The 10,418-nt window shown below is 33.7% G+C and overlaps 1 long non-coding RNA gene across 1 annotated transcript; it reads left to right on the top strand.

Moving 5' to 3' along the window:
- The first annotated feature begins 8,570 nt into the window (after nucleotides 1-8,570).
- LOC121216787 (uncharacterized) lies at nucleotides 8,571-9,735 on the top strand. Its single transcript, XR_005913003.1, has 2 exons — nucleotides 8,571-8,991; nucleotides 9,303-9,735. It is a non-coding gene; the product is annotated as an uncharacterized lncRNA (long non-coding RNA).
- Nucleotides 9,736-10,418: the final 683 nt, after the last annotated feature.

Raw genomic sequence — 10,418 nt, 5'->3', positions numbered from 1 at the left:
ATATCGTAATAACCTAATTTAGATAATTTGGGGATTAATTTGCAAAGCTATCAAAGCATTAAAATTTTTCCATGGATGAGTATGCTGAAATTTTGAAATTTATGGTAGAAAATGAAAGGTTGTTGATAGATAAACAACTTTCGTAAAGGAATGAAATTGTGATTTAGGGACTAAATTAAAACTATGTAAAAATTCATGGAAAATTTCTAATTTTGTGAAATACATGAACTGCTATTGTTATATGAAAAATTTGGCTAGACTTTCAGTAATGATTAAATTGCATGAATTTCATTTTCCGAGCCTAGGGATAAAATTGAAATTAACTAAAAGTATAGCTGCAAAATAGTACTTTTGCTTAAAATATGAATTGGATTGAATTGAATATGACTTGTATTAAATTAAGTTAAATTTACTCGTATAGATCCGGATAGACCTAGTACGAAATTGGATCGAGGAAAATAAAAAAGTATTGAATTAGTAGATTCTCGTATACGAACAAGTGTCGAGGTAAGTTCGTGTAACTAAATTGTGTACATTTATATGTTTAAATTAAATGTTATATATGTGAATTGTATAATTTCCATGCATGTGAAAGTGATTAAATATCCAAAAATGCCCGATAAATGTTAAGTCTCGTTTGAACAAATGAAAATCGATGGATACAAGTTTCTTGTATTGGTTGTAGTCTTGCATATGTTGTGGACACAACACAGCTTGAAAGAGCGTCCCGTTATTAGCCCTCTCAAGATTCCCGTTATATTGTTCTTACGACCTTCCTGTTAATAGCTCTTAGGATCATCCCGATTGGTTGTAATCCTACATGTGTTGTGGACACACCACAGATCTTATGAGCTTCCCGATTATGGCTCTTTGTGAGCTTCCCGTTAATTGGATCTTTGTGAGCTTTCTGATAAGGCTCGCTTGAACTTTTTGTTATATGGCTATCTAGAGCTTCCGGATTAATGGATCTTCAGAGCTACCCAATATTGGATCGCATGAGCTTCCCGTTACATGGCTTACATAAGCTTCCCATTATATGGCTCGAGAAAGTGCTTCCCGTTTAAGTGTTCTTATGAACACTCATAAATATGAATTGACGAATTACAGATTCGTACACTTCATGTGTACTACCCGATGTCCATCGATATTTCTTAAGGTTCAACGAGCAAAGTTCAGGCATAAGTTAAGATAAGATCTGGATGAATTAATAATTATATCAACCTAAAATAAAAATACATGGAAATGTTTATACGATGAGCTCATCTCTGTTACTTACTTGAAATGCATTTGAAATACATGACTAACTTGCTTGAGGATGTATATGTGATAGGTTATTGATTAATTTGATTTGGATGTACTTTGTATGCTTATTTTAAATGAATATGAATGGTAAGTCAATTTCCCATTATACAAACTTACTAAGCATTTAAATGCTTACTCTGTTTTATTTTCCCTGTTTTATAATACTTGGAAGCTCATAAAGGTTGGAGCGGATTGGAGCAAGATCACACTATCCTTCAGCTCTTTTTGGTATAAATAGAAAATTTTAATTAGAATATAATGGCATTTATAGGTTAAATTGGTCAAATGTTGGCATACACATGTTTTGGTTGTAAATATCCATTGGAATGGCTTGTAATGGTCATGTTTTGATATATATATGGTATTATCGTGTTTGGAATATAAATATGATTATGCACATATATGCATTTGGGATCTAGGTAAGTATAAGTTTTAGAATGACATAATAATAAATTGTCTATTGATACATTGGTTGTATGTGTAAAATGTCAAGATTAAGACTTGGTTTTGGCTTGGTTTAAATGTCTTGAATTGGTTGGTGAATGTGTTAAAATGTTGATGTAGGTGGAAGACAAGTTTGGGTGAGAAATAAGGCTTGGAAATGGTCTTATTTTATCCACAATGGCAGAGACACGGGTATGTGTGTCAGCCGTGTGTGGTACATGGCCTAGTACATGGGCGTGTGTTTTGACCATGTGTCCCCTACATCTTAAAATTTCAAAACAAAATGCTCAGCCTAGAACACAGGCGTGTGACTTGGCCATGTGAACCTTACACCTTAATTATGCAAGTCAGTATGCTCACACAGCTTAGCACACGGGCGTGTGGCTTAGCCGTGTGACTAAGTCAGTATGAAACCTAATTTGGACACGGGTTGGAACACGATCGTGTGCTTTACATCGAATGCCCATACAGCCTGAAACACGGGTGTGTCACTTGGCCATGTGAGCCATAGGACCTGGCCACACAGGCGTGTGTCCCTTACATATAAGGAAAATTTTAAAATTTTGGGAAAAATTCCTTGAGTTCTCGATTTAGTCCTGACTTGTTTCTAACATATAATTTGGTTCTCAAAGGTCCATTTGAGGGACTTTGTGAAAAATTTTTGATATGAAATGTTTGTATTTGATCTGTATATTTTGATAATGCTTCGTAACCCTATTCTGGCGACGGATATGGGTTAGGGGTGTTACAGGATTAGTCGTCGACTTCATTTTCACAACTGTTTTTTATCGAGGTAAGTTAGTATGAGTATTAAACTTATTAATTATTGTTTCATATGCATGTTATTTAATGTTATACTAGGTATAATTTAAATTGATAATAATACGATGTTCTGGATGTTGGACAGATAAATAGTCCCGTTTGAACCTTGAGAATACTTAGGATACAAATGACATGTCATTAGGGGTTATACGGTTTTGGGTGCTGGTCTTGGATGTCCTACCGATGGCTAAGGTCCTGTATTTGTTGCAGATTCTCCACAGCTTGTGTAAGCAACATCATGTAGTTAACATCTCGACCCATTTCACAGCTCGTGTGAGCAATATTGAAAAGGTTACAATTACATGAAAAGGCATACTTTGTGCAGGCATTTCCCAAGTATCCGATGTTATTGAATATGGTTCAACGGGCAATTTAGGTGAAATGGAAAGGTACGTATATGAAATAAGCTATAATGTTGAGTATATGAAATGAGCTATGATGTTGAATATATAAAATGGATAGTATGATATGTGCAATTATATTGAAAAGGGAATCAAATGAATATGTGGTAGATGATTTGTATATTGAGATTATTTCATGAAATGTTCCATGAATTGGGTGAAACTATGCTAATTATATACCTACTAACCTTGTGGAGTTGTGTGTATAGGATTGAATGTATGCACTTGTATAATGATTGAATCCATGCTTTAATGGTTAAAAATAACATATGTGGTAAGTTTAAGTTCACATTATATGAACTTACTAAGTAGTAGTTGCTTATGTAGTTATTTTCTCTATTTTGTAGATCATCGAAAGCTCGATTGGTTGGAATCTCGTCGGAGCTCTATCACATTATCCATCGACCACTTTGATAGTTTTGGTTATTTTGGTTATGGTTATAAATGGCATGTATAGGGCTTATATGTAATAGAAGTTTTTATTTATGCTATTTGTCCAATGTGATATGGTTATGTGTTGTATATATGTTTTGTTTTGACTTGTAAATGCATAGGCATGTTTATGTCTTTTGGTCACTTTTAAATGCATTGTAAATATATGGCTTATGACTTATTCATATGTGATTGAAACGGTTCAATAATGTGTGATTATGGTGATGTATGTTTAGGTTATAATGTAGCTTTCAATGAATTGAATTGATGTGTGATTTGAGGTGCCTTTTGATGGCATATTGGTTTGATATAGGATGAGTGAATATCTAACATGTTTGATGTTTTGAAGTATGTTTTAAACATGTGAATGTTGGTAGAATTGGTCTATCTTGGTGTGCAAGACTTGGTTTTGACATGGCTTGTCTTAAGGGCAACTTATGCTACACACGGCCTAGGACACGGGTTGTCACACAGCCATGTATGCCCCACATGGCTGTGTATCATTATTATTTTTAGGTGCATGTTTCACATGATTTGAGACACGGCATGCGACATGGCCGTGTGTCTCAAGTTATATGTAACACTATTTGGCACACGACCTGAGACATAATCATGTGGCCCTATTTCAAATACCTACGCGAGTGGACACATGGGATTGGATATGGCCGTGTGTCCAAATTTTGAATGTCCAGCCAGTCTGGGCTATGTAACACTGGTCACACGACCATGTGACCCTTGTTTTCCCAAAATTATTTTTGTTTTAAATCGATCCCTAATTGTTTCCAAGTTATTTTCAAGGCTCCGAAGACTCGGTTTAATGCCCGATAGTGTATTTTTCTATGGTTATATTGAGCCATTGGATGTTCATATTAACTTGCATGATTATTTTTGTTTTAAAGTTAAACGTCTTGTTTTGTATGGTAATGCTTAGTAACCCTAATCCGGTGATGGGGACGAGTTAGAGGTGTTATAGTTCGGTGGCAAAAGAAGTCTTGAGACAGGTTATTCCTTCAAATCAGGATAATTGGTTTTTCACTTCCAACATCTCAGATTGGTTAATTTCTAATCTACAATCTTCTGAGCTATTCGGTTCCTTTATGTTTTCCAAGGACTAACGTGGGAAGCGGCTGATATTATTAAAGTCTCTATCACATGGGCGAAACAATTTTAGATTACACATAATAAAATTCTGAATCGAAAATGCACTACTACTTCAAGGAACTCTCTTTCGGATAATCATATTTATTTGCATACTAATTGAGCTATCAATTTGAGTACATGTTATGCATTTGCAGGGGGAGTGATTTGGAATCATCAAGGGAATTGGATTTTGGGCTTTAACCAGTCTCTGTGGATGTGTTCAGGTTTTGATGCTAAGCTGTAAGGTATCTTCGATGGGTTGATTCTTCCCCAAGATCGAGGTCTGAATAGAATATTGATTCGCACTGATAGCCTTGAGGTTGTTCATGCATTGTAAAGGAGTATTACAACTAGTTCAAGCTCAGTAATGATTAGGCAGATCCAACAGAAGCTACAAAGTTTAGACTATTGAGAGATCAAGTGTAACACCTCAAACCCGGCCTAGACGTTATGGCCAAGTCCGGGAGTGTTATGAAGAAGGGTTTTGAAACTGATGATATTTCGATAAAGCATCCAAGTTTAAAACGTATTCATTTATATAATTATTATTGAAACCGTTACATGTTATCCTTTAAGGTTAACCAAATCATTTACCACCAAAAGTTTGAAAAATCTTTTAAAACAAAACCATTCTCGTATTTTCAAAATTTAACAGTTTTTGCTTAAAATCGGTGTTTTGTTGAGTCGTTACAGTTTTAGAAATCATAACGCAATCAAACCAAAATTTTAAACCAAACAGTTCGAAAAGTCCAGAGAGTCCAATAATTACAAAACTCTCATGAAAGCCGAAAATTTCAGTAAAAACCATTAAATGATAATAATGACAATAGATTCACATTGAGTGGTCACCACTGAGCCTCCGTCGCACTGACCCGCCTATGTCTGTGAATTACCTGAACATAACAAACAAATAGATGTGAGTTTATGAAAACTCAACGTGTAACCCAGTAAAAATAGTCATGCAACATACACAATATTCAAAATACAGTCAGATACAAATTCAGACCTAAGTTCATAACAAATACAGATATCAGAATAAGATAAACATAACAGATATACGGAATCCTACCTCCATCCTCTACACACCAGCTCTCGACCATCCTATCACACCATGTGGGGGGTTAAAAACACCCACCCATTCCTACACACCATATAGTGTCGATGCAACACATAGGCGAAAGGTCACTGTACAGATCACTTCCTCCATATATACAATTCCCAACCCAAACACAGATACATAATACAGAATTAACAAAATTGACATGCTTGTATACAGATAACATATATATACTCAAACAAAACAGTCATGCATACATATCAGTGTTCTACTCAAATCAGGCTATTAGAACATCAGATCTCATGTATTACGGTTTGGTTAGCTTTTACCGACCCTACGACAGACCCATAATCGATCGAAATGACCCGTGTAACCCTAGGGAAAATTTTAGAATTCTTGGCCCACATGCCCGTATGGCCTGCCCGTGTGGGCCAACACGGCCTGGCTCAAACATATATGCCCGTGTGGGCTCATACGCTCACGTGGCCCACATGCCCAGTCTGGCCTAACCCGTGTGGCCCACATGGCCACACTTACACCAACATGCCCGTGTCTTACGCACAGCCATCCCTTCATCAGATACACGACCGTGTCTCGCACACGGCCAACCACACGGCCGGCCACACACCCATGTGGCGTCAATAGACTACATTTTTGGTTTTCACTGAAGTTTAGTTTTTCGTGTTAAGAGTACATATCTGGTACGGTTTTGACTCTACAGCACACTTGAGCCCACCAAAACCTAAAGATAGTAGTTCAATGACCTATTAACAACTAATTTACGATTTCATAAAACTAAACCGAGCAACACTCATAAACTTACCACTATAAAATTGATCGCACGCAATAAACTAAACCGTTGGAGCAAAAATTACCGCTTCACCGCCTTCTCCTACACAACAATCCATAGAAATCAGATTCTCTACAATCAACGTTCCGCTATTACAACGAAGAAGAATTGAAAAGCTTACCGAAACCGTAAAAAGAACAGGAAAAGTGAACAAAAATTGAAGGGAATGGAAGAAAAAGAAACAAGGAAATAGAGGAGGAACAAAAAGATGAAAACGACAGAAAAAATGAAGAAGAGGCAGAATCTGAGATCAAATTTTTGGAAGAGAGAAAAAATAAAAAAATAAACTAAAATAACAAGAATTCAAACACAGAACCTACGACACACTAAATCCTTACCACTCAAACCAGTAGGCTCATTCTAATATGGTTTTACAAACAATTTTATATAAGCCCACCCACCAAGGATAAAGCTTGAATAAAAAAGAACAAAATTTTCAAAAATGGGACTTGAACCCAAGACTTCATACACACCCCCAGAACACTTAACCACTGAAACAAATACACATTTATATCAAATTTCACAAAAAAAAGACTTAAATTATTTAGGGCGTTACATCAGACATGTTCCAAAGGAAGCCAATTTAGTCGCAGATTGAATTGCCAATATGGTGCCTGCGGAGATAAAGGGAGTTAACATTTTGGCATCTGCTCCTTAAGATCTTTTAGTGTTTCTTGGAAGTGACAAAGCTAATGCTGCTTTTGATTGTTTTAGTGTAGTATAATAATTTAAGTTTTGTTTCTTATCACCAAAAAAAAAAGAGTTAATTGCACCATACTTTTGCAAAGACTTCGATTTAAATTGGTCCTTAAACTTTAAAATATTTTAATTATATCGTAAAGTATCAATGCTATATTAATCAGGCCTTTTTGTTATTAAAATTGTTAAATGACATGAAAATCTTCTATAGCTAAATTTATAATAAAAATTTTAAAGAAATAAAATGTTGTCGCATAATTTCTAAAAGAAAATAAAAATAAATTAAAACTGGAAAAAAAAAGTGAACACTAAAACTTCTGTAAAAGCTTCAAAAATCTCAAAACTAAGATTTTTAAAATATTTATTTTTACAATATTTATTTAAAATTTTTAATTTAAAGCATGTCACATAATATATGATGTTAAATTAATAATTTTAGTAACAAAAGGATATAATTGATATAACCCTAATAATTTAAATATGTAATTAAAATAATTTAAAGATTAAAGACTAATTTAAAATGAAGGTGTATAGTTTAAGAATGTTGGGTGTAATTAAAATGAATAGTTTTTAAATTAATATGGAGAACTTAATTTAGTGGTAATTGGAAAAAAAAAGGCTGCATGAGCGCTAATAAGTAAGTTTTCCTTTTTATTTTAAATGCGTTTCATTTATATTATCAATTCAATTAAGAATTTTATAAATAATATATACATTTGTATCAATTATTAAAATTTTTATTTTTCATTGTATGATATTTAAAAAAAAAGTGTTTTCGTAAATGATGTTGTAACATAAGAATAAGAAAAAATTATTGATGTTAAAATTTGAGACTTATAATCTGTTAAAATAAAATTTGGTTCTAACCCGAAACAGTAAGTTTTTTTTTCAAATATGATAAGCCGATTAGATTAGAACTTGCTTGATGATATTCAGTAAGTTACTTTTCAAAATAGTCACGAACTTTAAATCAAAATATGACCACTTATAAAATATATGTTCCCATCATCATCATGTGCTTGATTTTGCCTTTTACCTGGCTAATTGGAATATATATATATATTATATATATATATGCTAATTGTCACTATCTTTTCAAGCATATATTCAGCTGGCCGATCAATTATAGAGGAATATATGTTTTGTTAGCATCCTCGCAATTTCAGAATTATGTATTAAAGTGAGATATTTAATAACTGCGAGATTTATGATACACTTTCTACTCATAATGTAAATGAAAAAGAAAATTATTTAATAAATATATTTATTAAAAATTCACAGGAAAATCAGTTGATGTTTTGATTATAATTGTGAAGTTAATTGTTTATTATGCATGAATTTAGAGCTGTCTAAGAGTTGGGTTATCCGTTCGAATTCAAAAACTTGACCAAAATATGGGAAAGTTTGGACAAATAGATAAAACCCCAAAATAGGCTTAGGAAAATGTATAGGCCCATTTTCTATTCAAGTCGGGTTTTAGGTAGATATTTTAAATCGAGCCTGGCTCAACTCGAATACATATATTGATTCTATTCCTTTGCCGGATATGGAAGATTTGAAGGTGCACGATTACTTAGTAAGACTGGGGATGTCTGTGATAATTTGATGGTAGACACATTTATATGATCCCGATAATTGTGCAGAAAGGTCCGGATAAAATTATTTGGCATTGGTCTAGTAAGGATTATATTTGGTGAAATCAGAATACAAGTTAGCCTGATTTGTATTCCAATTCTGTTTCGAATGAAGGTGATGGTCCTTGATTGAAGATTTGGGATGGCCATTTCCCACCGAAGGTCAAGGATTTTACTTGGAGGTGTCTCAGAAACTTTATTCCTACCAAGGTAAGGTTGGTTGATAAAGGTTTAAATGTGCCTTCGATTTGTATCCGATGTGGAGAGGTGGAAATGCTTGATCATGTTTTTATTTCTTGTGCGTTCACTCGGGTGGTCTGGCAATATTCCGAACTTCGATATCCGCATCTTGATGTTCTCCATTTTATTCGCACTTTGCTTGAGTCAGTTGATGTTAATATAGTTACCGGGCTCTTACTATTTTGTGGACCATTTGGTTCCATCGTCCTGTGTTTTGGGAAGGGTGAGGTGTTTTCCTCGTAGTGTGTTGTTGATTTTGCTGACAATTTTCATTGTCAAAGGTTGGAGGCTCAGTCTGTTTTGGTATAACTATACCATTAGCGCATCCGATCGACTACCTCCACGGCTCATGGGTGGAAGCGACCTGCTGTTGGTATCTTAAAATGCAAAGATGATGGAGCTTTATTTCAAGATGAGCATTATTCCAGCTTAATTTGCGGCAATTGTTCGGGATCAAACTAGTGCTGTTATTGAAAGTTTGGTTGTTGGGACCCCGCATTATTGATGTTTTTGCTATTCGAGAAGCATTATCTTGGCTTCGCGCTAATATATTTAATAATGTTGTGATTGAGTTAATAATGCTTTGACTCAATCAAAAGTTGATGTATTTGAATTTCATATCCTTCTTCAGTATTATATCTAACTCCGTTCGTTCTTTTTCGATTTCTCTTGTCTTTATCATAAGTTGGGTTTATCTTATGCTTCTTTTCATGACTTCGCTATTTGCCTTAATGTTCTTCTTCCTATTCTTAATAGTAATATTATTTGTAAGTATTTATGAGAATGAGACGCATAAGTCTAAATGTACAAGGTAAACCTGTTAGCTTGGGTCTTTAGTTGTCTCACTCATGTGCTGATCTTCTTGTTTTCCTTCTCTATTTTAATATAGCGATTTTTTCTCCTAAACAAACTATATAAAACTAACTTAAATCCAAATATTATTTAATTCAAAATTCAAATCCAAACCCATCCTTAAAAAAAAAAAAATTCAACTCTCTGTTGAGAAAGCGTTGAAAAAGGTCAATGAATTGAAAATTAATATTTTCCGTTTCATAACTCACAATTAAATTAACTAGATAGAATATTTTTTCATAAAAAAAAGTGCGGAGAATGATAAGTAGATATGGACCTACTTATAACTTAATAGAGAATAAATTCAATTGTTTTCTTTATTCTGTATCATTTAAGATTATATTATCCTTTATCAAACAATTTAATTATAATCGGTTTTTAATTTTAAGTAATACACCAAACAAATTTTACAAATTAAATTCAACATTTAATTTTTCAATACTTATTTTTAGAACACTTAATTTTTCGTTACGTTCCGATAATAGTATATCAACTCCTAACTCAACAAGATAAATTACCTTAACATGGAATAATGTTTTGCTAAA

This window comes from Gossypium hirsutum, chromosome D05, assembly GCF_007990345.1.
Source record: "Gossypium hirsutum isolate 1008001.06 chromosome D05, Gossypium_hirsutum_v2.1, whole genome shotgun sequence".
NCBI lineage: Eukaryota > Viridiplantae > Streptophyta > Magnoliopsida > Malvales > Malvaceae > Gossypium > Gossypium hirsutum.
This window is presented reverse-complemented; position numbering and strand designations above follow the sequence as displayed.